Source organism: Pongo pygmaeus, chromosome 14 (assembly GCF_028885625.2).
Source record: "Pongo pygmaeus isolate AG05252 chromosome 14, NHGRI_mPonPyg2-v2.0_pri, whole genome shotgun sequence".
Classification (NCBI taxonomy): domain Eukaryota; kingdom Metazoa; phylum Chordata; class Mammalia; order Primates; family Hominidae; genus Pongo; species Pongo pygmaeus.
The window spans coordinates 29,008,107-29,029,648 of record NC_072387.2 but is presented as its reverse complement, the minus strand read 5'-3'; the positions used below and the strand labels follow the sequence as shown (position 1 = coordinate 29,029,648).

Sequence of the window (21,542 nt, the reverse complement as noted above, 5' to 3'; positions counted from 1 at the left end):
CAGAGGAGGAGAGAGAGAAGTTTGATGATCAGGACTCTGAATCGCCTCTACCAAGTACTAGCCAAAAGGAGAGTCCAGAGGTGATTTCTGCCAATCTCCCCAGTTTCCCTAAACCTACTCAGAAAATTGTTCAGCCCATGGCTCCTTCAGAGGAATGTCCGGAATGGCCACCTCCTCCTCAGCCCAGTGAGTGCTGGGGGATGGAGCCCGAGACTAGGCTCACCGAGACTCGGCTTGCCGCGCTCATTATTGCCTGACCCACAGTTCATTATGGAGAGGTGGCAATTCAGGATCGCCCTGCTGTTCATTATTACGGTAAAGGAGCAATTGAGGCTCGTCCTGCGGTTCATTATGGAGAAAGGGGCATACAGGCTTCCATTTGTCAGGTACAAGAAAGTGGGGACTTAGAGGCTTGGCAGTTTCCGGTGATTATAATAACCGCCTCGGCAGGCTCGGGGGCATGCTCAGGCTCACTGGGAACCTTTTCCTTTTAAAATATTAAAAGATCTAAAACAAGCAATAGGGCAGTGTGGACCTAACTCACCTTATGTTCAGACCTTATTACAGGCTGTGACTTATGACAAATGTCAGTGCCCCTGTGATTGGGAGATGTTAGCTCTATCTACTTTATCTCCTTCTCAATTTTTACAATTTAAGACTTGGTAGACAGATGAGGCCACTAATCAGGCACGTAGAAATGCTAGATCTCAGCCTCTTGTTAACGTTACCTCTGATCAATTGCTTGGAATAGGACAAGCCTGGGGTACAATAGAACAACAGATAGTGATGAATGATGAAGCCACTGCACAGCTCAGGTCAGTGTGTATGAGGGCCTGGGAGAAGATTCAAGATCCTGGTGTTACATATCCCTCCTTTAATTCAGTTAGACAGGGCCCTAAGGAACCTTATCTGGACTTCATTGCCTGCCTGCAAGATGCAGTTCAAAAGGCTATCTCAGACACACATGCCCGAGAGACAGTTGTCCAACTGTTGGCCTTTGAGAATGCTAATTCTGAGTGCCAGGCGGCCATTAGACCTATTAAAGGAAAAGCACCAGAAGACAAGGTACTAAATGAACATATTAAAGCCTGTGATGGCATTGGAGGACATGTATACAAAGCTAATCTCCTAGCCCAGGCAATGACAAGTTTAAAAGTTGGAAATAACACACAGAAGTTCTCAGGGTCCTGTTACAATTGTGGACAAATGGGACATACTAAAAAGCAATGTAAGAAGGGTCAGAACAACAAAAACACATCAGGAAAAAGCAGAGGGCCAGGCATATGCTCACGATGTAAAAAAGGAAAACATTGGGCAAGTCAGTGTCATTCAAAGTTTGATAAAGATGGACAGCCGTTTTTGGGAAATGGATAGAGGGGCCAGCCCTGGGCCTGATCCAAAATGGTGTGTATCTAACCCAGCCAGCCAATCCAGCCCAACCTATCCCATTGCAGATTTATCACACTTGTCCTCCGCCACCTCAGGGAGCACAGCGGTAGACTTGTGCTGTACAGAAGCGGTGTCCATACTCCCTGGAAAGCCTCCTTGTAAGGTCCCCCTGGGGGTGTACGGGCCACTACTAGATAGCACAGTGGGACTATTATTAGGAAGATCCAGTCTAAATTTAAAGGGTGTGCAGATTCACATAGGAGTTGTGGACCCTGAGTATCAGGGAGAAATTCAGCTTGTTCTTTCTTTCACTGCACGTCGGAGTGCTAATCCAGGAGACCCAATAGCTCAATTATCACTTTTGCTATACATTAAATTGGGAACCAGCACATCATTTCCCTTAATCAATGGCCTAAGCAGTGGCCTAAACAAAAGGCCTCTATAGGATTAGTGGGAATTGGCACAGCTTCGGAAGTGTATCAGGGTTCTTCTGTTCTTCAGTGCTTTGGCCCAGATGAGCAGGAGGGTACAATTCAACCCATTATCACCCCTATTTCTGTCAATTTGTGGGGAGGAGATTTGTTGCAACAATGGGGTACTGAGATTTCTATCCCAATGCCTCTGTATAGTCCAGAGAGTCAAAAGATAATGGTTAAAATGGGCTATATGCCTGGTAAAGGGTTAGGAAGACAGGAAAATGTCACATCAGAACCTATACAAGTTACTGGAAAAGCAGAAAAGGATTAAGTTATTTGTGGGAGTGGTCACTGTTAAGCCGCCAGATCCAATTCCTTTAAAATGGATGACCCAGCGCCCTGTCTGGGTCAAACAGTGGCTGCTCCCTAAGGAAAAGTTGGGGGTGCTTCATGAAATAGTTAAAGAACTACTAGAAAAAGGACATGTTTCACCCACTTTCTCTCCTTGGAATTCCCCAGTATTTGTAATTAAGAAAAAGTACGTTAGATGGTGCATGCTGACCAACTTGCGAGTGGTCAATGCTGTAATTCAACCGATGGGAGCCTTACAACCCGTGCTCCCATCCCCCACCATGATACCTAAAGACTGGCCACTTGTTATTATAGATTTAAAAGACTGCTTTTTTACAATTCCTTTAGCATAGGCAGATTTCAAAAAATTTGCCTTTACCATCCCTGCCGTTAATAACAAAGAACCTGCAGCTAGATATCATTGGAAAGTTTTGCCCCAGGGTATATTAAACAGTCCCACAATTTGTCAAACTTTTGTAGGCAGAGCTATCCAGCCTGTTAGCGATCAATTTCCAGACTGTTACATCATCCATTATATGGATGACATACTGTGTGCAGCAAAAAATAAAGACCAACTTATTCAATGTTATTCATCTTTGCAAAAGGCAATTACAAACGCTGGATTGCTTATAGCACCTGACAAAATTCAAACAACCACTCCTTTTCAGGATTTGGGAATGCAAGTACAGGATAGAGCCATTAAGCCTCAGAAGGTTCAAATTAGAAAAGATTCTTTAAAAACCTTAAATGATTTTCAAAAATTGTTAGGAGATATTAATTGGATTCGGCCCACCTTAGGAATTCCTACTTATGCTATGTCTAATCTCTTCTCAATATTGAGGGGAGATTCCAACTTACACAGTAAAAGAGAACTAACACCTGAGGCCATGAAAGAGTTAAGAGTAATTGAATAAAAAATTCAGCAAGCCCAGGTCAGTAGGATTGACCCAGACTTGCCTTTACAATTCATTGTGTTCCCTACTTCACACACCCCAGTGGGGGTTATTGTTCAAAATGATGATTTAGTTGAATGGTCCTTTTTGCCACATAATACCATAAAAGCACTTACAGTATATTTAGATCAGATAGCAATTTTAATTGGACAGGTTCGTATGCAAATTGTTAAACTTTGAGCCCAATAGGATTATAGTTCCAATGAATAAAAATCAAGTTAAGCAGTCATTTATTAACTCAGTTACATGGCAAGTTAATTTAGCAGAATTTGTGGGATGTATTGATAATCATTATCCTAAAAATAAAATTTTCCAGTTCTTAAAATTAACTACATGGGTTGTTCCAAAAATTACTCGTGATACCCCTTTGGAAGGAGCCGTGACTGTTTTTACTGATGGCTCTAGTACTGGGAAAGTGGCGTATGTGGGACCTTGTGATAAAGTTATCCACGCTAACTTTTCCTCAGCCCAAAGAGCTGAATTACACTTGGTGATAACAGTATTAGAAGATTTTAATCAGCCAGTTAATATTGTTTTAGATTCAGCTTATATTGTGCAAGCTACTCAGCATATTGAAACTGCCTTAATTAAATATATTTATTGATGAACAGCTTTATCAATTGTTCAACTCTTTACAAACAGCTGTGCATACTTGGGATTTTCCTTTGTATATAACTCATATCTGAGCACTTACCAATCTTCCAGGACCCTTGACTGAGGCTAATGAGCAAGCTGACTTGTTGGTTTCCCTCATACTTACTGATGCCCAAAGTTTCCACTCATTAACACACCTTAATGCAGCAGGACTTAAAAACAAATATCAAATTACATGGAAACAGGCCAAGGACATTGTACAACATTGTCCTCAGTGCCAGGTACTGCAACTACTGCATCAAGGAACTGGTGTTAACCCTCTAGGGTTGGCACCTAACATGATCTGGCAAATGGATGTCACTCACATTCCTGCATTTGGCAAACTTTCTCATGTCCATGTGACTATAGATACATATTCTCATTTTATATGGACTACTTGCCAAATCGGCAAAACTGCAGCACATATAAAAAGACACTTGCTTTCCTGTTTTGCTGTGATAAGAATTCCACAAAAATTAAAAACAGACAATGGACCAGGCTACTGTAGTAGATCTTTCCAAACATTTTTAAAACAAGGGAGCATTGAACACAGTACGAGTATCCCCTATAATTCTCAAGGGCAAGTGATTGTTGAGCGAGCCAGTTGAACCTTAAAAATCCAATTACATAAACAGAAAACAGAGGGAGATAGGGAGTATTCCACCCCTCATATGCAATTACAATTGGCTCTTCTTACCTTAAATTTTTTGAACATCTCCCAGGATCAGGTTACTACAGCAGCTGAACAGCATTTAACAGAACAGAAGGTAAATGTTCATGAAGGAAAGCCTGTGTAGTGGAAAGACTCTAAAGCAAAGACCTGGGAAAGATGGAAAGTTATAACCTGGGGAAGAGGGTTTGCTTGTATTGCCCCAGGAGAAAACCAGCTTCCAGTTTGGGTACCTACAAGACATCTTAAACTCTACCATGAGCAAAATTCCAAAGAAGAGAAAAGGACTTTGGAACCAAGATCTCCACCCCCCCCGGCATGCCTGATGGCTCAAATGAACATTTCAGCCAACCAGATGAAGACCTACAAAACCCATCAAGCGAGCCCACCAACTTGGGGACAGATCAAGAGGCTGACCCAGCTTGCAGAAGAAAACCTGAAGGCACAACAAAAACCACTAACCTCGAGTAACCTGATGGTGGCTATGATTGTGGTAATTTCTGCCTTTAATTAGGCCTGTCACATGGTTGGAACCCCCGGTTGAGGTTTATGTTAATGATAGTGTTTGGATGCTTGAGCCTACAGATACTCCTGGGCCCTCTCACCCAGAGGAAGAAGGAATGTTAATAAATGTGTCCGTGGGTTATCAGTTCCCCCCTCTTTGCATAGGGCCAGCTGTCAGTTGCCTAAAAGGCTATCGACATTATTGGCTAGTTAAAATTCCAGGTCATAATCGAAGACTAGTATCCTATCATTTATTTTCTGGATGGAGCCTGGATCATTCACAGAGTTCAGTTCAATTGGAACAGTTTAAGCCCAGAAAAGAGAGGTGTCAATAACCTCAACATTGATCAAAGGATTTAGAAATATTGATTTGGAAGGATTGCATCTCTAATCACACTGTGGTACTGCAAAATAATTCCTATGGAATCATTGATTGGTCCCCTAAGGGGACCTTTGCAGTTAATTGTACCAATCAGAATGATAGATGCAAGACAAGACTAAAAGAGGAACTATACTGTCAAAGAGATGACACTATTTACACTGAAAAATGTGCCCAGTTTCCCATAATTTGGACCAATTTTGGTATGGCTGGCTCACATCCAAAAATGATTAATCCAATAATAGGCCCTGAACATTCTGAATTATGGAAGTTAATGGTGGCCCAATCTCATTTTCGGGTTTGGGAAGGAAAATATTACCTTGAGGGAAAAGGTGAGAGACTTCAGTTTGTGTATCAGTTTTCTTCCAACCGAACGGTGCCCATTCAGAGTTGTGTCAAGCCTCCATTTATGTTGATGGTCAGAAATATTGATATTCGACCTAGTTCTCAAACTATTACTTGTCAAAACTGTTGCCTTTTCACCTGTATTGATTCCACATTTGGTGTGAAAACATCTGCGTTGCTGGTGAGGGCTAGAGAAGGAGTTTGGATACCAGTTTCCTTCAATAGACCTTGGGAAGCCTCTCCTTCCATTCATACCATCACAGAAATGTTAAAGGGAGTGTTTACCAGAACAAAAAGATTTATTTTTACCCTTGTAGCAGTCATTATGGGCCTTATTCCTGTCACAGCTACTGCTGCGGCTGCTGGAATTGCCTTACACTCCTCTGTTCAAACTGCAGAATATGTAAATAATTGGCAAAATAATTCCTCAAAATTGTGGAATTCTCAGATCCAGATAGACCGACAATTGGCAAATCAAATAAATGATCTTAGACTGTTATTTGGATGGGAGATCATATAATGAGCTTAGAGCATCGATGATAAATGCAATGTGATTGGAATACTTCTGATTTCTGCATAACTCCCCATTCGTATAATGCTACTGAACATCACTGGGAAAAAGACATCATCTGGAAGGAAGGGATGGAAATTTAACGTTGGATATAGCCAAATTAAAGGAACAGGTTTTTGAAGCATCTCAGGCTGATTTAACTCTCCTGCCTGGGACTGAGATTCTCGCTGGAGCTGCTGATGGACTTTCAAAGATAAACCCTCTTAAATGGATTAAGACCATGGGAGGATCAACTATTGCAAATTTTGCTTTAATGTGTATCTGTTTATGCTGTTTGCTTTTAGTCTGCAGATGTGGAAGATGCCTCTGGAGAGAGACCAGACACCATGAACAAGCCATGATAGCAATGGCGGTTTTACAAAAGAAAAAAAGGGGGGCATGTTGGGAAAAGGGCTTGTGGGGTGGCTGCATAAACTGGCCGTAAAAACACAGCACAATAAGTTGTGGAAAGCCACAAGAGGCCTCTGAGGAGGAAAGCCTCTTAATTGCCATCATGTTCCCATGCTTAGAGCGAGACCTGCTCTCTTATCTATAAACACTGTGCTCAAGGAAAAAGACACTCCTTTGAAGCACTGGAATGTGGCCAGATATGCCGGCTCCTAGTTAGTCCCACTCACCACAGCTGCTCTCCGATAAGTTAAAGAATAAATCAGTAGTTAAGTTTATGCTGCTTCAGCACAAGAAAATTTACCTAAACTGCCACTGCTATAGATAGGTGTATGACACACTGCCCCCTTTTCACCGTTTCACCCCTGCACATCTGCTTCTTAGAGCTAAGTGAGTGTATTCAATAAATAGTGTGGAGACCAGAGCTTGGTGCCTTTTTGCAGCCTCCATTTTGCAGCTGGCCCCTGGCTCCCACCTTTATGAACTCTTAACCTGTCTCTTCTCATTCCTTTGTCACCACCGGACTTTGGGTACCCTACGGGTGGTGTCGAGGCTGGTCTGCAAAAGTGAGACCTCATGCCTACTAAATATATATATAAAACTATCCAGGCACAGTGGCACGTGCCTGTAGTCTTAGCTGCCTAGGAGGCTGAGGCAGGAGGATTGCTTGAGCCCAGGTGGTCGAGGCTGTAGTGAGCCATGATCATACCACTGCACTCCAGCCTGGGTGACAGAGTGAGACCTTGTCTCTAAAAAAAAAAAGCACTTATTAATATTAGTTAGAAGTCTACTTGTTTATAGCAAAATCAGACCGATTTATAGCAGATATAAGCACTTGGAGGAAAATATTACAGTTTCATTCCAGGCCTTGGCTTCTTTACTTTTGAAGGATAGTTTTTCAAGGTACAGAATTATAGGTTGGTGGTCTCTTTCTTTAATCTTTTTCAAATAGTTCACTCAATTCTTGTTTTGAATATTTTCTGAGATTTCAGATGTTGTTCTTTGTTTCTCTATAAGTAAGGTGATTTCCTTTCAGCCCCCCACCTGGCTTCTCTTAGGATTTTTTCTTTATATTTGATTTTATGTAGTTTGAAAATAATATGCTTAGATATAGTGTTGATTTTGGTCTTTATCTTTCCCTCTATCCTTCAAGACCAGTCCCATTGCAATAACATCTTTATCTTGTCTGGTGTTCTGTGAGCTTCCTGGTTATGTGATTTGGTGTCTGAGTTAAATTGGGGAAATTCTAAATCATTATTGTTGCAAATATGTCTTCTATTCCTTTTGGTTTGTCACCTTCTGATATTTCCATTAGGCATATGTTACCTACACTTTTGAGATTGTGGTTTTTGACTCACAGGTCTTATGGTTTTCCTAAAGTTTTTTGAGATTCTTTTTCTTTTTTTCCATTTATTGTTGTCTTTCCTTTCAGTTTTGGAAGTTTCCATTGGCATATCCTCAAGTTGAGAGTCTCTTTCAGGCATTCCTCATGTGTTACAGTTTTTGACCTTTGGCATTTCTATTTGATTCTTTCTTAGACATTTCATCTCTGCTTGCATTGAAAATCTGTTCTTGCATTTGTCTCCTGTATCCGTTAGAGCCCTTAGCATGTTCATCGTAATTGTTTTTAATTTCTGACCTGAATATGCCTACATCCCTGCCGTATCTGTTTCTGATGCTTGCTCTGTCTCTTCAAACTGTGTTTTTTGCCTTTTACTAAATTGGAACTTTTTATTGCTAGCTGGATGTGATATATTAAGTAAAAAGAATGGCTGTGAATTGGCCTGTCAACATGTTGTGGTAAGATGTTTCGGAGGGAAAGCATTAGACAATTCTGTGTTGTGGTCTCAGTCTTTAAGTGAGCCTGTGCCTTTGAACTGTGCAGTTCACAAGTGTGTCTCAGTCTTTCTCCCTCTTAGGTTGAACAGGGTGGCTAGAGGGAGCTGGATTTGGGTATTTCCCATCCCCTAGGCTAGTTAGGCTCAGCTGAAACCCCAGCAGGTTAGGCTCTGGTTAATCAGTTTTCCTGAGGGCTGACCTAATTAAGAGCAAAGTTCCCTGCCATATTTCAAAGTTGCCCCTTTTCCTTCTCCTTGCTGGAAGTCTAGGGGGATATTTCTCCAGTATTTGCTGGTCATGTTCCTGGAGGTAAAACTCACAAAAGCATAGGAGCCCCCCTATGACTGGGCCCCCTGGAATTTTCTCTCAGACTTCCACACTGAGCATGCAGCAATTCCTCAATTGCATTTCAGGCTTTCCTACCTTGGCTGTGGCTACTGTGGGGGCCTCTGCTTGGGAGTTTATGCTCCCATATGTTATAATTCTCTAGATCCACCTGTCTGTCTCTCCAGCTTTGGAGGCAGTGGTTTGTGCTATGACCTCACTTCTTTCACAGATCTCAGAAGAATTGTTGACTTGTCAGTTTGTTCATCTTTTACTTGTTGTTGGGATGGAGTGGTGACTTCCAGGCTCTCGATGTGCAGAACTGGAAGCTAGAAGTTGTAACTGCATTCTTTATTCAAGATTCTTTTAAGTTGCTTTGTGGGCGAGAAAGCTAGTTTTTCACATCACGCTTCTTTTTAATCTTTTCAAATGTTGTATATGAAAAGTAGTTATCCAGTTTTAAATGGCATTTCTTTGTCATTTTTGTCTTTTTTTCTATTGGGATATTCATATCTTAACTATTGGTTTTATAAGGTTTCTATGTTACGAAAATATGTTGATCTTTATGAATCTTAGGCTTTAATGTGTGTGTCAGTTTCCTAGGCCTGCCAGAACAAATTACCACAGTCATGCTGGCCTAAAACAACAGAAATTTATTCCCTCAGGTTTATGGAAGCCAAAAGTTTGAAATCAAGGTGTTGGCAGGGTGGTGCTCTCCCCAAAGGCTCTAGGGGAGAATCTTCCCTGGGTCTCCTAGCTTCTGGTGGTTCTTGGTATTCCTTGGCTTGTAGCACCATCACTCCAGGTTCTGTCTCTCTCTTTGCTTGGCCTTGGCCTTGGTGTGTCTGTCTGAAAATTTTCCTTCTTTTCTCTGATAAGGACATTGGTCATTGTGCTTAAGATCCATCCCAAATGCAGGAAAGCCTCATCTGAAAATTCTTAAATAAACTGCATCTGCAAACACCTTGTTCTAGAATAATAACAAAACAATTCATAGTTACCAGGCTTAGGACTTGGATGTATCTTTTTGAAGGGACACAATTCAAAACATTAGTGTTATATTTAGATGTTATCCACTGAAGACTATAAGCAAATCCATCTGTATATTTTCCTAATACTTTCACATCTAAATCTTTAAGCCAGAATCTTTTATTTAGAATTTTAGTGTTGTAACTTTCGGAAGCTGGGCCTTATCAAGCTGCTCTCCTTATTGCTCATCTTATAGCAGAAGGGACTGCTGTTAATAGGTTTTATTGGCCTCAAGACCATGGTGGCAGCCAAATGTCTACAAACATTGAAGACATCTGAGCCCCTTTTCAGCAGTTATAATTTTAGGAGAGAATAAGATGTGCCACTTGGAAAAATGTGATGCAGAGCATAATTTTAAGGCATTGGTTAAATCTGCTGTGTTTGATACAAATTTTATTGGACTCCTCAGGGGCATTTGTAGTATCCACTATTTTACTCCTATTAAAAGATACTAATATCTGTGTTTTCAGGGACTGTTACTCATATTAACTTTAGGAGGCTGGTCACAATAATGGGCTGACCACCCTTGTAGAGACAATGATTGGTAATGACAAAAGTTAAGCTGACACGCTATCATTCTGTCATGTAATGGATACACAGGACCCACTTTTTGTATCAAAATCTGTTGATGTCTGTGGCCTGGGGGTTGGGAACCCCTGATGTAATGGAAACCTAAGACCCACTTTCAGTATCTGAATCTGTTTATGTGTGTATTTTTTATGACTGCATCATAATGTTTGGTTTTGGACAGCCACTTACTTTTGGTTCACATGTAGTCTGGAATACAGTAAATATTGTATATTGTTCTCCCATATTCATTTTATATCAACTACATAAATTTTCCCATAAATTTTAGAGTGAGTTATGAAACATTAAATTTACTATGGCTCTGTTACTGATTCTTTTTTAAAGAAAAATGCAAGAGAAGATATTCTGGTGAAAACTCTCAGTCTACTAGTGTGACACTCAGTTCTGTTAATTTTCATGATGCAAATGCCCACAAAAGTGGTTTTGACCTGACTGATCCTGTATGAGGAGGCACAGTCTCCTTATCAACATAAGCGTGTGGCATCAGATGCAAGACAGTTTTGCACATGAATGGATGTTTACACCCTGAGACTCCTACAGTGTCCCTTCAAGAAAATGTGGACACAGTGTCTCTGAAGCCTATTAGTGACCATAGAATTAATTTCACTAATACCCTTTGGTCACCAACTTGTGAAAAGAACATGTGACTGTCATGAGTCCATTGAAAGTAAGTGGGCTTGAGAAAACAATAAAAGAAACACAAGTTTTTATTTATTCAAGGTTAAAACAATACAATTAAGAAATAGGTGCCTTCCACCTAAATGAGTCACTGGATGGTAAAACACTTTTACTCATCTGTAAATATGTGAATACGATTAGGTTTATATTACATTGAAGAAGCTGTATCATGTTATCTAAATTTGTATCATCACGTTTGATAGCCTTGGTGATTAAAAACAGCTATTTTCACTGTAGTTAAATATGCCTTTGATTCTGATTTTCAAATGAAAACATAATTTTATTAAAAATATGTCTCAGAGGAACACTATTACAGTTTTTCCACTTTTATTAAGTGGTTCTCTGCTCCCTCCTTTTTCCCCCCACCAGAAGCACTGATGACTGAAGTATTCCTGTTAACAGATAAGTTGTTCCTTTCCAATCCTGTATTAAGATATATAAGCACATAGATTCTAAGCAGAAATCCTTCAAAATAGGAAAATATCCTTCTCAAAATATGCCATTGTTCTCATGGCTTTGATACCCAGGGGATCTCATCTAAATTGGTTCACTAAAGGCAGTACCTACAGGGTGTTTATAACAAACATTAAATATATGTCACTAGTTATCAGGGATGTAATATTTCAACAAGTTATTTGATCTGCCTCATTTCCTTTCACTTACAGTTATCTAACTTGGTGAAAAAAAGTCCAAGAACATTTAAAACTCATCACACCCAAATTTAAAGGTCATATTTGTCCTATCTGAACTACCATTTATGTTGCAATAGTTCTGTTGCACTTTCACTCTGTAATAGGACATTAAAATAATATTCTTTCTCTCACTTATGACTGAGGCTTTTAGATAGGTACCTACCACTTCCAATAGGTACTAACCACTCCCAAATTACAAGTTTGTGGTATAATTTTTAAAAGTACGTTTGGGTTTTTTCCCAAGTTCCTGGAGCAGAGCTTCACAAACCCTAGGAATTTCCTGAACAAGGGTGTCTTGTTATTCATACCAACCCCTGTGGACCACACCTGAATTTATCCCAGCAAGGTGGTTCTTGGATGTGGGACGGGGAGACTGGCTGGATGGCTTCAGGATAAAGGCTAGTTGCCGGAAAAAATCAATCATGTAATTAGGGGGTTGGAACTTTAACCCTCCCAAACTCTGGGGAGAGGAAGGGGGCTAGAATTGAGCTCAATCACATGGCCAATGATTTAACCAATTATACCTGTAAAATGACACCTAGATAAAAACTCTCAGCAATAAGGCTTGGAGAGCTTCCTAGTTGGTGAATATATTGATGTGCTAGAAGGACCAGTTGGAGAGGGCACAGAAGCTCTGTACCCAGGACTCCTCCAGACCTTGCTGCCCTGAGTATCTCCATCTGGCTGTTCATTTGTATGCTTTATAATGAACTGTCACTGTAACTATAAAAAAAAGAAACAGATATTTGTACATTTTGAATAGGGCATAGTTTCATATGGACTGTGTCAATCTTTTAGGTTGAAATATTTAAGTGTTTTATAGTTCAAACAAAATTTCAAATATACTAGTATAGGGAGAATTGCTCAGAAATAGTATCTTTCATCAGAGATCTAGTGGAAATGTACCTTTCTATGTCTTAGCATTCTTTCCCTTTATTTCTCATTCTCAGTTAACAGCCTTTTTTCATGAGCAAGGCTGGCTTTTCTTCTATCAAAGAGATATTTTCATTTGGGGAAATGGATTTTTATTTTTCCAACAAATTTTGGGCAGACTTCAGTACTGTTGATAACTAAGGCAGTCATCTAGATAAAACAATTACGTGCTAATGTGTTATCATTTTAGTTGTTACATGTGCCAATGGATAGTTTGGGAATTGTGTTTTTTAGAAATGAATCTCATGCAGAATATGGTTTGTGAAAATGAAGAGGGCAGATGGGTCATGGACCTTTCCTGTCACACATGTTTTATGAGCAAACAAAATGTGATGAGTTGACTGAAGACTTGAGATCTGGTTGTAAGTATGTAAGTAAGTAAAGTAAGTATATGTGGATAAACACATTTACTGTACCATTTTCATAAGAGCATTAAAGGAAGCAGTTTGGTTGCCGATCAGCATGATCTCTGACAGTGAAAGTATAACCTAGCTTAGGTCTGCAGAACGACGGGCCATGGCATTTTGAGCCTTAGCCTGTGAAGATGCTGTGCTGCCATCCCCAGGCCCTGGCTCCTCTGTAGCTGGAAGGAACCAAGGTGCTCACCTGCCTGTCAAGCCCAGACTTACTGTGAATAGGCTCAGAAGGGGCCAGAGGAGAAATTATTCTACCCACTGCTTGTCCTAAGCTTCTCCCAAATATCCAGTGATGTGGAATTACAGCAATAAGTGATGCATTATTCCAATCCTTGAGAAACTCTCCATCAGCCCAGAGGGATAAGACACAAATACAAGACACCATAATCAGCATCACAAGAGACAGCAGCCAAAAGCATTTGAAGTTTAGAGAAAAACAACTTGCATGAGTAGGTAGCAAAAGAACTTCACAGAGGTGGGCACTTTCAAGGCAGAGTTTTAACAGGTAATCCTTTGGGGCATGATAATTTTCCAAACAGAGGGAAAGCCCAGTGGAAAGAAAAGGAGATGGTGAAGCGTGGGCGTGTTTGAGAAGGTACATGGTCCAGTGTGCCCAGCCTTTATGGCAGAATGAGGGGAGTGGCCAGAGACTAGGAGATGAAGATGGAGAGGTCAGTAGGGCCAGGAGGTAGATCGAGTTTTAACAACCATGCCAGAGATTGAAGTGTCTCTGGAAAGCGGCAGGACTCATTGCTTGTGGAACTTAACTTTGTGAGTCTTCTCCTGGCAGTGGAGGTCATTTGAATGGGACAGTCTTTAGGATGTTGTAGAAATCTAGGTGTCCCAGTGAAAATGAAACTAGCTAATGAAAAATGTAGAAGTAAAGTGGCTAGGATTTTGGGTGGGATGTCGGGGATAGTAGAGAGGCAGGAAGAAAATAAGGTCTGTGGTCTGAGTTACTTGGGGAAATGGCAATTCCATTACCTGAGGGGTGCAGGAATCAGAAGAAAGTGTAGATTTTAGGTGATTGTGGTTTGAGGTGGAAGTGTTCAGTAGTGGAAATAGGGGTCAAAAATTTGGAGGTAAGTTAGTTACAACTTGGTCAGGGATATCTTGATCTCAAAAGATCAGTGAAGATGCAGACTGAACAGTAGATATTGACTTTGTCCCTGAAAAGGTCATGGAATTCTCATATGGCTTGTGGGAGTGTAAATTGGTACAACTGTTGTAGAAACCTGCATGGCAGTGTCTTGTAAAGTGAACTTGATGAACTTCATATTTTATCAACTAATACTACACCTTCTACTCAGTAGAAAAAGTGTGTATGTTCACCAAAAGACACTAAAATGTTCACAGCAGCACTACTTGTACCAGCTTCAGAATAGCGACCTCCCAAATTCTTACCAGCAGTGGAATTTTCCAAGTCACTGCAAAAACAAAATGAAACAAAACCTGCATGTGGGGTTCATCATCATGTTGTTCATCCTCTGAACTATTAGGTCACAGTGAGTGAGTGATGTACAGCTACATGCAGCAACATGGTTGAATCTCAGGAATGTGTGGAATGACATGAGGCTGACTAAGAACACACTCTGTAATTCTATCTGCGTGCAGCTCAAAAGTGCACTCCTCTGCAGAGCAAGCAGCAAGGGCAGTCACACTTGGATTGGCAGGTGGCTTGGGAAGCGGGCTTAGGGGTGGCTTGGGTAGTACTGGCAGTGTTATGCTTCTCCATCTGTGCTGCTGGCTATGCAGATGTGTTCAGATTGTGAAACTTCCTTCAGTTATACCCTTCATTTATCTATGTATGTTATGCTTTGGGAAAAAGTTTTAAAAAACTAGTGTTGAAACTGAGAAAAATTATTTGCAATTCATGTCACAGGTTAAGGGCCCATTCTCCTGCTATATAAATGGTTCTAATAACCAATAAGAAAAAGGCCACGTGCGGTGGCTCATGCCTGTAATCCTAGCACTTTGGGAGGCTGAGGCAGGTGGATTGCCTGAGCTCAGGAGTTCAAGACCAGCCTGGGCAACACAATGAAACCCCGTCTCTACTAAAATACAAAAAATTAGCTGGGTGTGGCACCGTCCACCAGTAGTCCCAGCTACTCAGGAGGCTGAGGCAGGAGACTTGCTTAAACCCGGGAGGCAGAGGTTGCAGTGAACTGCCACTGCACTCCAGCCTGGGTGCCAGAGTGAGACTCCGTCTCTTAAAAAAGAAAAGAAAAGAAAAATGTATAGGGAAAAATAAAATGGTTGTTAAATACACAAAAAATTATTTTTACTCATGGAAAGAAATGCAGAATAAATCTACCCCGTGATGTTATTTTTCAATTGTTTCCTTTGTAGTGATCCAAAAGTTCGGTAATAAAAAACTGTGTTGGCAAGGATGTAAGGGACACAGGTATGCTAGCCCATTCTTGGCGCAGCCTCTAGGTATGGTGATGGTACAGCATCTAGCAATGTTACATGCGCGCTCTCCTGTAACCAACCCACTCTGCTCCTGGAATTTATTCTTCAGCTGCTACATTACAAAGATGCTGAGAATACTTCAGATGCACTTGAGGATACATCCCGGGGAGCAATCAAACAAAATTGATTACATTTTGTTGAGGAAATTATGTTGCAGCTCAGATTTGGACAGATGATGCTGGTTATTTATGTCTGTCTTGTCTGTCTTTAAGAGAGTTCTTTGCTCAAAGATCTGAAGCTCTTGGTTGCCTTTGTCGTGGTCACAGTATGAAAAGAGGAAGCATGGAATGTGCTGTAGTGCTCCCAATCAGCAGGTTTTAGATTTTGGGTGTTATAAACGGCAGAGCTGGAGCATAGTAACTTCAAAATGCAGAAGGGGGCAGGGCTGAATAGTGGTAAAAATCTAAGGTTTTAACTGTCCTGGAATTTTAGCTCAGCCTTTTAACTACTTCTAGGACATTGAACAATTTATTTAACTTCTCTATGCCTTAATTTCCCAATTTCTAAATAGTACACTTTAATAGGGTTTTGTATGATCTAAAAGTGATGGTCCACGTAAAGCATTTAGCCCCACGCCAACATGTAGTAAGCACTTCCCAGCTTCTCATTGCTATTGTTACATTGCTGGTTGGTGTGAAGAGTTTTAAAATTCATTTTTTTAAACTATGCTCTAAAAAGATGTTTTGAAGTATGGATTGTTTTGACTTAATACAATGCAATACATAGACAAATAAAAAGACAGTAGCTATTCAGATAGTGAAAAGCGCATAAAACATGAGTGAGGAGAAGGAGCTACTTTAGCTGTGCTGGTCAGGGTGACATCTAGGGGAGGGTGCTGAGTTGGCATCTCAGTGATGAAAAGGAGACAATGCCCAGAGATCTAGAGGGTGAGTGTTGCAGCAGAGGGAGGTTATCTGTGTGCAGGCCCAGAGGTAGGCAGTGGGATGGCATCTTGGAAGAATGGAAAGCAGGCAGGCAGAGCTGCTGAGAGGAGAGGGTGGGTGGGTAGGATGGATGCGTGATTCCAAGGCCAGAGCATGTCAGCTCCTGGTAGGAGTTGGGTTTTATCTCCAATAAACTGGGAGGAAGTGCTTGGGGACAGGGGTGACTTTGTTGTGGTGCTGCCCATCTCCAGGTGCAGCAGGAGGCTATCATATGTGAGAAGCCTGGGTGGAGACATCAGTGAAGCACAGAGGAGGGAAAGAAGCAGGCAGAGGCATAGGAAACAGGAGAGAAGAGATGAAGGCTGGGGACAAGACTGACATATGGAAGCAGAGGACGGGGCAAGAATTCAAGATTGATTCCCTAGAGTCAGAGGACTTATTGATTAACTCCATGGAGGAAATTAGGGTTATTGGAGGGAGTGTTGATAAAACCTGAATTTCACTAAGTCTCATTTTGAGATAGTAGACATAATGTTAGAAATCACAGTTGATGGCCAGGCACGGTGGCTCACGCTTGTAATCCTAACATTTTGGGAGGCTGAGTTGGGTGGATTACCTGAGATCAGCAGTTTGAGACCAGCCTGGCCAACATGGTGAAACCCTATCTCTACTAAAAAAAAAAAATACAAAAAATTAGCTGGGTGTGGTAGCACGCACCTATAATCCCAGCTACCCGGGAGGCTGAGGCAGGAGAATCAGTTGAACCTGGGCAGTGCACATTTCAGTGAGCCGAGATTGTGCACCTGCGCGACAAGAGTGAAACTCCATCTCAAAAAATAAATAAATAAATAAATAAATCGAAGTTGATTTATAGAACTTAATGTTGAAACTGAATTGTGGTCTTGTCCATTGCAGTGAATTTAAATGAGAATAAATACTTTAGAGAGGTGGATTTTTCTGCCTGGATTGATTGGGACTTTTGAGATTATGACAGAAGTTGAAGAGTAACTAACTTCCTTATTAAATAGATGAAAAAAACACTGGATCATAGAAAAATAGTTCTAATATTCAAAACTTTTATTTGGGTATAAGTTACAATTTTGATTCACATTTAAGTTACTGAATCAAGAAAAAAAGTTCCCAAGTTGAATATCAATAAAAAATGAAGTGCATTTACTGAGTTCACATTTTAGATCTGTCGTGTGACTGTTGTGTAAGAAAGACAGTGGATATTTCCGCCCTGTAGCAAGTTCCTTGAATGCAAACCTTCCTGAAACTTTCATGCAAATCAGAAGGAGCATCCCTAATCTGAATACAGATCTTTTAAAATGTGTTTATTTTATAAAGTACCCTTATACCATAATTTCCAGGAGGCAGGAGTTTTTATCTTCTTTCTCATTAATATGTCACCAATGATTAAACAGTGCCTAACACGTAGAAGGTGTTGAATAATAATTATTAAAGGAATAAAGTATTTCTGTGGTTTACTTAGTAAGGGCAACTTATTTGACAGTATTTGTTTTAATGATTAAAAGATAGCTAGCATTAAGGAAATAAAAGGTTGTATCTGATCCTTTAAAGTTTGTCTCTAGTAATTTGAGGTTAAATGGGAAGAACAGCTTTGTTGACATCATTTAGCTGTGATGTCAGTGTAAGATAAAATAGTCTAGAACTTCTCAAAGCAGTTGAAGAGTAAGGAAATCATTATTTAATTACTTTGCAGCCATCAATGGGCTATTTTATTAGACCACCGGAGAAGAGAGAGCTTACTTCCTTGATAAGAAAATCTGACATATCGAGAAGTAATTTAGAAAAAGAAATGGCTTGGGCTAAGGCAGTAGCTATGGGGTTAGGAGAGAAGATCAGAGAGATTTATGTTGGGGAAGGCAGTATTTTATTGTCTGTTTTGTGTGTGTATTTTGTGGAAATGACAGTGTTCGGTTTTTAATGAGCTGAATGTGACTGCTCTGGGTTTGCTGAAAAGCCCTCCTCCACCAAGCTGCCAAGTATGTGCACTAGAGTTACTAAATGTGTAGTGCAGTGTTAGACAAAATGTCACACCCATTTCACTGAAAGCTGTCTTTTTGTGATGTTGTTAGGTATTGAGTCTGCATATTCTTAGCATAGTGGGTAAGGGCTGAAGCATCAGATAATTTCCCCTCTGCTGCTGCTTTAGACAGATGGTAACCCTCCCTCAACCTACTGCTTCATCCCTAAGCAAGAATAGTATGTGAGGGCAGTGCTTGTCACCTAGTAAGTCACTGCTGAATACATATTATTTGTTATTATTAGGAACTGACAAATAATGTGGCCTTTGTTTATTTGTGTCTTTGTTCGTAAATCTTTGGCCAGGAGAAGTTTCCAAGCCCAGTACCAACAACAATCAGTGAGGGTGAAGTCTGTCTTGACTTGTGTGTGAACTCCAGCTGGTCCATTCTGCCACAGCTGCAGCTGTCACTCTTTAGATTCTGCATCATGTGTAAAGAGATGAGTGTGTGAACATCCACTAGGACTGTTAACTACATTCTTAGGAAAGCAGAGCCACATGCGTTTAAACACAGGATAGGGATGAGTGCACATAAGAGTTAACACCTTTGACTCTTCAAACACAAGCAGCAGCAGGGACACATCGGGAGCGGGGGCCCCTGCGAACAGGCTGCACCTCTGATCCCCCCTAGCCCTCGTGATTAATGTATTTAGATTTTCATTATAAAGTTTGCAAACGTCCCTTAAATTTTCAAAAGCTTACTTGACTCTGGTCCTTTATGTAAATTTCAGATACAATTGGTGTACACCTCCTGTTTATTTTTCTCATATTTTTTTTTACAAAGCAACAAATGTAAATTTTCTAATAGCCTGCATTTCCCAGTTGCAGAATAACTCCGTTGTGTAGACCACACCTATTTCAGAAAGATAACCCATGTAGATTTCCATATTATATTACCTGAGTTTATACCAGCATGACCTGAATTTTTTATATTCAGTTTATCTGTGACTGTTTTTTTAAATTTTATTAGACTCAGAGTGATATCACCAGTGAGATAAGCACCTCAAATTATTCAAGCCAGCCCAGCCCCATCAGAGGAACAGGCTGTGGAAAAATTGAGAGAAAAAGTTTCATTTCAGAATATAGAAAAAGGAACATTACCATCTATTATCCAAAACAACTGATACGAAAAATGACTGAAACTACTTCTCTGAGTAGCAAGCCTAAAGATGTAAAACCTAATCTTAGATCAAGTGAAGATCCTTCCTCCAAAAGTGGAGATCTGTTGGAACCCATTGAGGTGGATTTGACCTCAAACCTCAGGGAAGTGGACCCAATCAGGCTGGCTCTCCTGAGCAAGTTAGGTCTGAGTCATCAGACAGGGTCAGCTGCTCACACTTCCCTGTGTCTTGCTAGGAGACTATAGTTGAAGAGCAAAGAATCATCTCTAAAGATATATCAACTGCCAGTAGTGAGCTCAGAGGCCAGGACCTGTTCCAAGCAGAACCATTCATGGCTCTGCAGCTAAGATGCAGAACATGCCTGCTGCGGTGCCTGCACCCTTTGATGTGACCCCCTCCCAGCACAGCTTCCAGAGGTATTTAAGAACACTGCCTTCGGCTGGAAGTGTTTCCTTGCCTCAGTGCCAGGCTGGCAGTGCCACAGTCCATGGCTTCTTAGGAGGCTGTCCTTATCCAGCTTTCAGGGGAGAGCATGTGCAGAACTCTGTGGCTATGGGAATTTGGGACCAAATACTGGCTCTGGATGGATGGATACCTCTTCCATCTGCAACCCATATTCTAATGCCTTACATCAGAACCTGCTAAGCACAGCAAAACATTTTCCTGTGCAGTCTGTTGGTACAAACTGTGGAAATGGGCCACGGGATTCAGGAATGACATCAGGACTGGGTGAGATGCTTTTGCTCTATTATTGTTGTTGTTATTTCACAGTTGAATTTTTTTCAGATGACCCCACAAAGCTAGCTTGTTTCAAGGAGTTACTGGTTGGCCTATTTTCTTGTAAGTTTTGTGCTTTGTCCCAAACTGAGACCACCACAATATATTTCTGTGCAAGCGTCCCCGAAGATGGCTTAGAACACCCCTAGCACTTATGCAGGTGACAGGCTGCCTGTGGCTTTGCCTGTCTTACTCCTCTTTTGCTCTGCCATTGCAGTTTTGTGATTATTTCACCTAGGAAATGTCCAGTTTAGAGTTGAATCCCAGAGTGAACGAGTGTCTCCACCTTGAGAGTGTCTGGGTCGCTGTTGTGGTGGAGAGGCAGCCCTCAGGTCCATCTGTGGGGCAGCTTCCCTCTTGCTGATGGTCACTGTGCACCCATAGCTGGGAGCTGTGCTTTTACTTACATGCTACACATAACCACTGAGGTGCTGTCTTCTCTGCCCTCCAGAGCAACTGCATGAAGATGGTGCAAAGATGGGTGGTAGTATTAAAATCAGCTAGGCTCCACATCTGGAAAGTTAGAGCCTCTGTGGTTTTCTTTTAGGTTAAGCAGTGGCATATGATTTGTGAGAGACAAAAGGAAGAGATGACTAACTGGCAGTAACATCAAATAATTCAGTAGCTATAATGGTGACTTTGATCTAATTTTAATTGTTTTTCCTGGACTGGATGGAAGCAGGAAAAAGTTGTTGGCAGGCCTCTGCTGAGGCTCAGGCAGTGGCAAGGACTCCTGCATCTGGAGCACTTTGAACTGTAGCTCTGAGCCACAAACAAGTTGTCTCATAGACTCATTGCCATTGAATTGATTGGGCTTTTAGTCAGGGGTTTGCTATCGCTTGCATCTTTGACTGTGCCTTATTCTCACCCAGGGAGTGTCGGAGTGCCTGAGGAGTGGAAGCTTCCTCATGCCTGCGGTGTTGGGATGGCTTCCCAGTCCCACCTTCCTGTGCTCAATGCAACCGGCCGCTGGCTGCAAGTCAGCATCTGGGTCCTCAGATCAGCATCAGTGGGGAAAAGGCAGCTTTCTAGGGTGCTCTCCTTTGATGCAACAGTTGCACTAGGAGTCAGTGCTCTTGATTTCTCCTCTCTCAGGGCCAGGTTCTCCTCCACCCCTTTCCACCTCACACCAGCATTGCCATAG

At 41.2% G+C, this 21,542-nt stretch overlaps 1 pseudogene; it reads left to right on the top strand.

The window, feature by feature from the left end:
• Positions 1 to 13,696: 13,696 nt before the first annotated feature.
• LOC129011941 (centrosomal protein of 192 kDa-like) lies at positions 13,697 to 21,542 on the top strand (annotated as a pseudogene).